Raw genomic sequence first — 9,970 nt, 5'->3', positions numbered from 1 at the left:
AAAAAAAAAAGAGACTGCAGTGCAATGCAGTGCCGTGCAGTGCAAGCATAAGTTTCATATGCACTAGGAAATGAAACAAGACAAAAAAAGTGACTAATTTTCCAGTGAAAAAAAAAGAGAATAATTGCAGTGGGAAAGTCAGCTGTCAGGGACTTCTCTAGAGTACTGAAGAGCAACAATGTCAGTCCTGAGACTAAGGTTCACCTGATGCAGGCCAAAGTCTTTGCAAGTGCTTGCTATGCATCAGAGAGCTGAACAATGCCTAGGGATAGTAGAAAGAAAATTGATGCTTTTGGGCTGTGATGCTGGAGAAGAGTATTATATATATCATGAACTGCCGGGAGAACAAGTCTTTCTGAGAGAGGGTGAAGCTAGTCTACTCCTTGGAGGCAAGGATTCTGAGATTTCTTCATATGACGTACTTTGGCCTTGTTGTGAGGAGGGACTGGTCCTTGGAGAGGGCCATTTTGCTTGGAAGTGTGGAGAGGCAGAGAATGAGAGGGAGATCATCAATAAGATGGATTGATTTAGTGACTGGGGTAAAGAGAGTTGGTGTTTCAGAGATAGTAAAGTTGTCACAGAATAGAGTAGGTTTTAGGACTATTGTACATAACAGTTGCTATGAGTTACAAGTGACTCAATGGCACATAACAACAACAACATATTAGTTCATTTACAAAATTGGAATATATTGTTTTTCAGACTAGAGTCTTCCAATTTCCTTCACTCCCCCACCCATCAAATTGTACAACCCCATGGTTAATTCCCCTGCCCCCCAACACATCCTCATCCCTCTGCTTCCACTCTTATCCACATTGAATCCTCATACTCTTTCTGCAATAATGGTTTTATACAACACAATATCATTTGAAAAGCAAAGAGACTGAATAAGCAATACATTTCTGAAAAATATAAGCAAAGTAGTAAGCATCACATTCTCTGATCTCAAATCTACTATACAGCTGTAGTAATCAAAATGGATAATATTGATTCAACAAAAAGTTTAGAAAACTGAACTACGACTCACATCTTATTCCATACAGAACATCCAACTCTTTTTTTTTAAAATTATTTTTTGTGTGCATGTACCATCAAATCAGATCTGACTGGTACAGGAGGAGATTGCCCCTCCTTCCCCGGCAGAGCATCTGGTGGATTCGAACCGTGCACCTCTGGCATTGTAGTTGCAGCTTCTTGCCACTAGGCCACCAGAACTCCCCAGAACATCCAACTCTTAAGTGCATCAGAGACCTACATGTAAACCTCAAAACCAGAATGATCATCAGAGACAACAAAATAGGAACAAATTTAATAGCCCTACACTTTGGCATGAATAAGCTTATAGGCATACCAAAAATATAAAATGAGAAAATGATAATATCAATTAATAGGATCTTCTTAAAATCAAATCCCTGTAAGCATCAAAAATCTTTTTTCAATAAGGATAAAGGAAAGCCCAAACACCATGAGAAAATATTTGGCAATAGCATCCCAGAGAAGGGACTCATAACTAAAATTTACAGACTAGTACACTGTCTCCACAAGGAAAAAAAAGGGCAAAATCCTGATAATCTAATTACTAAATGAGCAAAAAGACAAGGAAAGAATTTTCATGAAGAAAGAAATGAGAATGTTCAGCAAACATATGAGGAAATGTTTAAAATCATAGCAATCAAAGAGACATAAATGAAAAAAAAATGATGAAATAAAATCTCACCCCATAGCACAGTAGCAATGTTTAATAGGACAGCCACAAGAAAATGTTGACAAAGATGCAGAGAGATTTGACATGAAACAGTTACAATGGAAGGCAGTTTGATATTTTCTCAAAAAGCTGAATATAGAAATCCCACATAAGCCAGGTGTTCTACTACAAAGAATATACTCCAAATAAATCAGAGCTGAGGCACAAATGGAGATGTGTACACCTATGTTCATCACAATATTATTCATAATAACCAAAAAATGCAAACGGCAAACAACAAATGCCAACAACAAACTAATGAATAGAGGAATTGTGGTACATTTACACAATAGAATACTATGCAAAACTATAAAACAAATACAAATTCTTAAAATACTACCCATCATGGAGGTGTCTAGGGAACATTTCCTAAGTGTAAAACTCAATTGCAAAAGGAAAAATATTGCTTAAGAATGTTACTGTGGAAATAAGAGTGTAACTAAGCATTGAGAGGGAGGTAGTAGTTGGAGGAAATATAATGTATATGCAATGAACACTGCAATATTTCAGGATAAGGGCTGATAAGCCTAGAAGAATTGATCAAAGGACAATATAATGTTAGCAGAGGGAAACAGGATATGTATAACTGTTCAAAAGGTGAATGGTAAGAGAAGGTGGATGAAACATAGTGGAAGGGGGAAGGAATCTATAGGGCAACTGAGACTGGAAAAAATAGGTATTGGGTAAAAGAATAGGCAAGGTGTGATGAGAATTTAATGATACTCTTGTGATAATGGATATTAGTCAATTTGAAATAATTATATAAACAATCTGTACATTAATAGGAAGCTCTATAGACCTAGTGGTAAAAAGCTGTGCTACAATTCCAAAGGCACATGGTTTGAAATCACCACCTGCTCCAGGGAAGAAGTCTGGACAATCTACTCTTGTGCAATTAATTACCTCTAAAAACCTGCTGAAGTGTCAGTGTTCTGACTCAAAAGTGCCTCTATATATCTATATGAATAGTTGTGTAAAGCAATGTTGATAAAGGAAAAAAAAATGTACTAAATATAATGCAATGTACATGAATGAAACACAATGCATAGGATTCATTTTATGAGATGAATTTTGAATGATAAAAGGAGCAAAGCAAAAATTTCAAAGGCAATTTGAAAACAGTAAAAAAAAAAATGAAATGTGCATAAACTTAGAAAATTAAAAGGAATGTTCACATTCAACACATTTCCAGCTACAATAAATGAAAAAAGAAATTCAAGTTTTAGGCCACAATCCTGTTGTTATGTACAATTAGATAGGAATTGTTAGTTCTGGACGGGGGCGGGGGGCAAGGGGGAGAATGAAGAATTCAAAGGATACACAGGTTGACAAGAAGTGTGAACGACTCTGCCCATCTGACTGAAATAACCATAGATCACAATGGAATGTCCCTTCCCAAAGATCTTGTTATAAAAAACCCTCCTAAGTTTAAAGCGTGGTTTCCTCAGTCTGCATCTTCAGAATTAGGAACCTTGCCCTGGAAGGCCCCCTCTCCCCGCCTCCCACCCTAAAAAGCTGCTTTAAGCTTTCTTTCATTCTCTGATTTCTTTCTTAAGTTCACTAACCTAACAGGGACCATCTCATGCCTGACCCTCCAAAGGATTTTCAAAGGCTGTAAATCAACAGTAGATTGTCCATCTTACTCTTGCAGAACAGCTATTGAATTTGAACCATGTGGCTTTGGATTGAAAATACAACTCTTTACTACTAGAACAGCAGAGTTTCCTAGAGCTATAATAGTGATGGATTATATAAACAAATGATGCAATAATGCAGGAGATATTAAAAGAAGATGTAAGGAATTCACAGTCACTGTGTCACAAAAATTATTCAGCGCTTAACCATGCCAGACGGTTACATAGGATCAAGAACCAATAATACTGAGTGAAGAATTCTAAGCTTTAATGAAAGCATAGGCAAAAAACAAGGTTCCTGGAATTGACAGAATATGAATTGAAAGGTGTCATATTATAGAATACAACAGAATATAGAATATGATATAGAATAGAGGCAGCTTCAGAAATTATTTCTCATCTATGATAATACTTGATCAACCAAGCAGAAAAGGTCCATATTTGTTCCATGCGAAGAAAGGCGATCCAACAGAGCACGAGACATATCAAATAAAATCATTAATATCGAAAGCTGGGAAAACTTTGCTGAGGATAATTTAAGAAGTTTTGATGAAAAATCAATAAAAACAAGCAAACAAACAAACAAACAAACAAAGAAAAAACAACCCCTCTTGATGTAGTAAATGAACGTGTACTGCCAGAAGTTTGAGCTAGGTTCCAGAGAAATTGGCCTGATACTGTATTATTACTGATTTCAATATGGATCTTAGCTGAACGCAGAAATGCAAGTGGGATTTTGCCTCTGTTTTATTGTTAATCAAAAAGCATAATCGTTGTGTGGATTATAGTAAATGATAAATAACATTATAAAGAATAAAAATTGTGCTCATGAAAAATCTGTACATAGATAAAAATGCAATCATTAAAACAGAGCAAGAGAATACTGTGAGTGGTTTAAAATCAGGAAAAGTACACATCAAGGTTGCATTCTTCTGTCATATTTAATCATTCTGTATGCTGACCAAACAACAAAAGAAAGTGGGTTATAGAAAAGAAAAGGAATGAATCACCAGCATTGAAAGAACCATTAACAACTTTTGATTTGCAGATGCTACAATGCTGTTTGCTGAAACCTATGACAACTTGAAGAGGATTGATGAAGATAGAAGACTTCAGCCTTCAGTATGGATTACATTTCAACACAAAGAAAACAAGACTCCTCTCAGACAGAAAAATAATCAGTATAATTTTAAGTGGAAAAAAGATTGAAGTTATCAATTATTTTCCTTTACTTGGATCCACAAGCAACACCAATTGCTTGAGGTCAAGAGTCGAGAAGTTAAATACTATAATGCTTGGGCAAATCTGCTGCAAAAGACATCTTTATAGTGTTAAAAAAACAAAGATGCTACATTGACAACAATAGTGTAAGTGACCTAATTCCTGATATTTTATATGCTTCACATACATATAAAAGCTGGATAATGAATCAGTGTTACGTTTGTTGTTAAGTGCCATAGAGCTGAGTATGACTTAAAGTGAGCCTGTGAACATCAGACCTAAACTCTCCTATCCTGTGTCATCCTCATCATCTTTAATATACGTAAGCCAATTGCTGCAGTCACTGTATCAATACATCTTGTTGGGGGGGGTGTGTCTTCCTCTCATTCACTTACCCTCCTTTCCAAGCATGATGTCCCTTTCCAAGGAAGAGCACCTTCTAACAATATGACAAAAGTATAAGAGAAGAAGTTTAGTCATATTTGCCTCTAAGCGTCACTCTCACTACGCTTTCTCCAGGACATATGTGCTTATTCTTTTTCCAGTCCAATAGGATATTCAGTACTCTTCTCCAATACCGCAACTCAAAGGCATCAGTTCTTCTGTTACTCTTATTCATTGTCGAGCTCTCAGATGCATAGCAAATGATTGAAAAGATCGTTGCCTGAATCACATGCAACTTAATCCTCAAGTGTATATCAATTTTTCTTCAGTATTTTGGAGAGGTTCCTGTCAGAAGACTTGCCCAAAGCAATATGTCTACCAGTCTTCTGACTACTGGTACCAAGATTGTTGATTGTTGATCTAAGAAAGGTGAAATAATTGGCAGTTTCAATTGACAGTTCTTTCTCCATCTATCATAATGTTACCTATGGCCCAGTGGTGAGGACCTTGGTTTGCTTGATATTGAGATGTAATCTCTTTGATGTTCTGCGGTGAACATTTCAAATCCCCCTCAACTCACCTACATAACTCAAGCTGTTGATGAATTTTGCTCCAGTTCTGATACCTCAATAATCTTCATAAAGTCCAGATTCCCAAATTATTGGCTCATACAGACTGAATAAATGTGGAGAAAGGATAAAAGCCTAACTCATACTCTAGTCAATTTTAAACCATGCAGTGTCTCTCCATTTGGACACCAGCTTCCTATTCTAGATATATATTTCATATTAGCACAATTAAGTGTCTGGGATTCTCATTCTTATCATTTTTAGCCATAATATTTATGATCCAGTCAAATGCCTTTGCATAGTTGATAAAATTTTTTCTAATATTCTCAGATTTAATCTAGGGTCCTTCTGACAATAGCAATGATATTTCTGGTGCCACACCCAATGTAAATGCAATTTGAACTTCTGGCAGTTCCTTGTCAATGTACTGTTTCTGTCACGTTTGGATAATCTTTAGCAATATTTTGTTTGCACGTGGTATTAAAGATAATATTTGATAATTTCCATATTCTTTTGTATAACTTTTCTTGGGAATGAAAACAAAAATGGGTCTCTTCCAGTCAGTTGGCCAGGCAATTGTCCTCCAAATTTCCTGGCTTGGACAGGTGATCACATGCAGGGTTTCATTTGTTAGTTGAGACATGTCAATCGATATCCCATCTAGGCCTAGGATTTCATTTTTTGCCATTATCTTCAATGCAGTGAATGTCTTCCTTTGTTACTGTTTGCTCTTTTTCACATAGTACTTTTGAAAATTTTTCCGTGTTGACCAATTATTTTTGGTACAGTAACTGTGTATTCATTCCTTCTGTCTTCTTCTGGTACTTCCTATACCATTCAAGATTTTTCCCATAGCATCTCTCACCATTACAACTCAAGGCTTGAATTTGCTCTTTCAGTTCTTTTAGCTTGATAAATGCTAAAAAGTTCTTCCGTTTTTATTCTTAAATTCTAGGATCAATGTCATTTTATTGTTTAGATAAATAATATTAAATAGAACAAACAAATTTGTCTTTGAAAAATTTTAAGCAGATATTCCTTAGAATTAAGTATGGTGAGACTTGGAGTTAACTATTTTGGACATCTTAACAGAATGAACCAATCTCTAGAGAAAGAGCTCATGAAACATAAAATGCACAGGCAGAGTAAAAAGAGGAAGACTTTAGTATAATTAATTCATAGAAAGAGATGGATTAACACAGTGCTGAGCAGCATAAATGCTGTTGTATATAGGATTTTGAGGTCAGTACTTACTCCATGGCTCCTTAGAAAAATAGTGTGTGTGTGTGTGTGTGTGTGTGTCTGTGTCTGTGTATAAAACATTGAATATATTCTGTGCAGCACTTCAGCACTTTGTAGAAGTACATACTTTTCCCCAAGTACAGGGGTAGGAATAGGAATGTCAATATTTAATACAAGTATGTAGTCACATCTTTCAAAATCGATCAGAAGAAAAGCATTTGAAGATAGAGGAAGAAAACTTTAATTAATTCGTAAGTTTCATGTGAGAGATAAGATCATCCTAATACAGTAACTAGGACAATAAATGTAGGTATACTGGAGTCAGTAAGACTGGCTCAGGGCAGAGTAGGCTTCAGATCTGTTGTACATAGGATTGCTGTGAGTTGCAAGCAACTCGATGACACATAACAACAATAACAAAACATCATCTGTGTCAGAATTAAAACAGTAGTCACAAGAATTATATTTCATAAATTTTAATAACTTTGAATTGATGAGCCAGTTTTAAAATAATGAGGATGAGAGAACTGAGGATATTCTGAATATTAAATTATATTAGTTGTAATATTAATTAAATTTAAAGTTTCAGATGGTGAAGAAGACTAAAGATAAGAAAGGATGGATGGGTATAATATGAACATTTTTTAGGTGAATATAGTAGACATAAATTTAAAAAAAGATACAGAACACTGCCTCCAAGAGAATTGAAAATATGTGGTTGGGCAAAAAGGGAAATCAGGTATTCAGGTCTAGATATCATTAATTAAAATCATACGGACATATGACTTTAATAGCTTATAATTTTCATCTATAGTGTGATATTTTCTCCAATTGGCTGGGTGCCAATATTTTTAAGTGTTCCTTCTGACCTTCTGTAGTCTCACAGGGTATTCACTTAATAATGAAATACTAAGAATTTCTGCATGTTCAAATTTCCAAGATGTTCTAAGTCAATCCCCCATGAAGTATGACCTATGTCTATGGCAGTACCTAGGCATATAATAAGGGTTCTTTCTACCTAGAAAGAAAGACTGACTCTTTAAAACATTGCTTATATACATCTTCTTTAGGAAACTTTCTTTACCATCTGGAAGAATTAGTTCCTTTTTTCATTGAATACATTCCATTCAGTTTTCTTTCTTCCCCAAATAGTGTCAACTCTCCTTAGTTGTAATAAGGAAGAGAAGAAATATCAGCTGAAGTGGACCATGATAATGTCAGTTATGAGGCCTCAATGTCTTGAAAAGGGTACGAGAACAGTAAGCCCTTTTTCCAGGGCCAGGTTCCCAGCACTTTTGTACAACATACTCAAGATAAACAGTGGAAAAGACAATGTAAATATGCATCAGTATGATTTATTAACTATGTTGATTTGACTAGAGCCAAAAAAGCAGCAGGATTGTAGCATACAAAAGGTCTCTTTTACTCATAGTTCATATTAATGATTTTATGGAGAACTCATTTTTTTACTCTTCATGAACTCATTTTCTACGGTGGCATTAACTGGACAAGGCACCACTGTCTGTAATTGCCAATTCCCAGATGTGCTTATGAGTTTTCTCATTAAAGTGATATTGGGAGAATGCTGGTGTACTATTTTTAAGGTAACAATGAGTGAACTCTGATCAGTTGTGTACAGTTGAATTTTGAGATTATGTTCATCCAATTTCATCTATGCTCTTGGATCTCTTTGATAATCCTAAGAATGTAAAAAATCTACATGTCTTCCTTGACTTAATCTGTATGTCTTGAATTTTCTTACCTAACCCTTTTATTTCCCGTTTGTGCTTATCTCCTTATAAAAATAACTTGTCCATTTGAAATTGCCCCCTGACATTTTATATAAACTTACTATTTTAAATATTTAAAGTATTTAAATTCTTTTAAATATTTAAAGTATATAAATACTAAGTACATTTAAGGTATCCTTCTATGGTTTTCAGAGGAAACATGTTTAATTTCTTATAAATCTTAAAGCTAGAAATACTTGATTCTTAAGTAGGATGCTTAATAAATGTTTGTTGAATGAATCCAAGTTTGTATCTATTAACTATTTCCTTCTTTCCCACTTTGAATTTACCTAGGCAAATAGAATAAAATTATTTTGAATTATTTTTGTAAAGCTATACTTTATCTAATAGTTCTATTACACAGAGTACATAATTATATAAGTGTATTATTAATAAAGCATATCAAGAGGGAGATCCTGTCTATATTTTGAAATTATCTTATTAATGTCTTTGAACAGCTCCCAACTATATACTTGATGTTTTTCATATCACTCATTAAATGACAAGCATTGTTTATTATAGCAATTTATTATTTTTCCATACTATTCATTAAAAGCTATAATTGGACTTCAATTGTTAATCTTGTTTGGCAACCTTTTGGAAATATCCTGTCTGACAAATCATTGTTTAATATAGAAATGTAGTTTCCCTGCTCAGTCCAATACCCAAGCTTTATGTGCGCCTAGATACCTGGTATCTGGCTAGTACACGGAAGAAATGCATTTCTTAATATTTTAATTAATAAGTATATAAATGTAAATAACCGTTAAAAAAACAAACCAATATTTATTATCTTGGAAAAACTCTAAAAGGCAGTAATTTCCTCACCACTCATGCATTATTCATAGTGTTGGTAGTGACACAAACATTACAGTACTTTACAAAAAATAGGACCTTTGTACAGAAGTGGCTTTATTTCAACATTTTTGATTAATTCAAAGTCATTTATTTAGACTATTCTGACAATTTTCCAGATATTTCATTATAATAGTGACAAGGTAAATGACCATGAATAATCTACAGTGTAAAGACAATGGAAATTTATTTAAATTAAAATAATATTAATATTAAATAATTGATATTTGTATTAATTTTCTTTTAAATTATGATTTGCTACTTTATCTGTAATTATTTCTGTTTTTAGAATATTCATAATATAACATAATCATTAATCTTTTAAAAAATTCCAGTGCTGGTTTTATTATTATTAGTTTTCAATCCTTTGGCCAATTTTATTTTTCAGTTAAAATGAAAAATTACTTTATTATCCCTGACTTGACCTTTTCTGGCAATAATCAAATAGACAAGGAAAAGAGAGAATGCAGAGGCCACAGTATAAATTGTTGCTATATCTTCATATATCCTGTGTTATAAAACCAGGAGTAA

The sequence above is a fragment of the Elephantulus edwardii genome, unplaced genomic scaffold (genome assembly GCF_000299155.1).
Source record: "Elephantulus edwardii isolate Elephantulus edwardi_28Jun2011 unplaced genomic scaffold, EleEdw1.0 scaffold00175, whole genome shotgun sequence".
NCBI classification, from domain to species: Eukaryota; Metazoa; Chordata; class Mammalia; order Macroscelidea; family Macroscelididae; genus Elephantulus; species Elephantulus edwardii.
The sequence above is the reverse complement of the archived record's forward strand: the minus strand, read 5'-3'. Positions refer to the sequence as shown.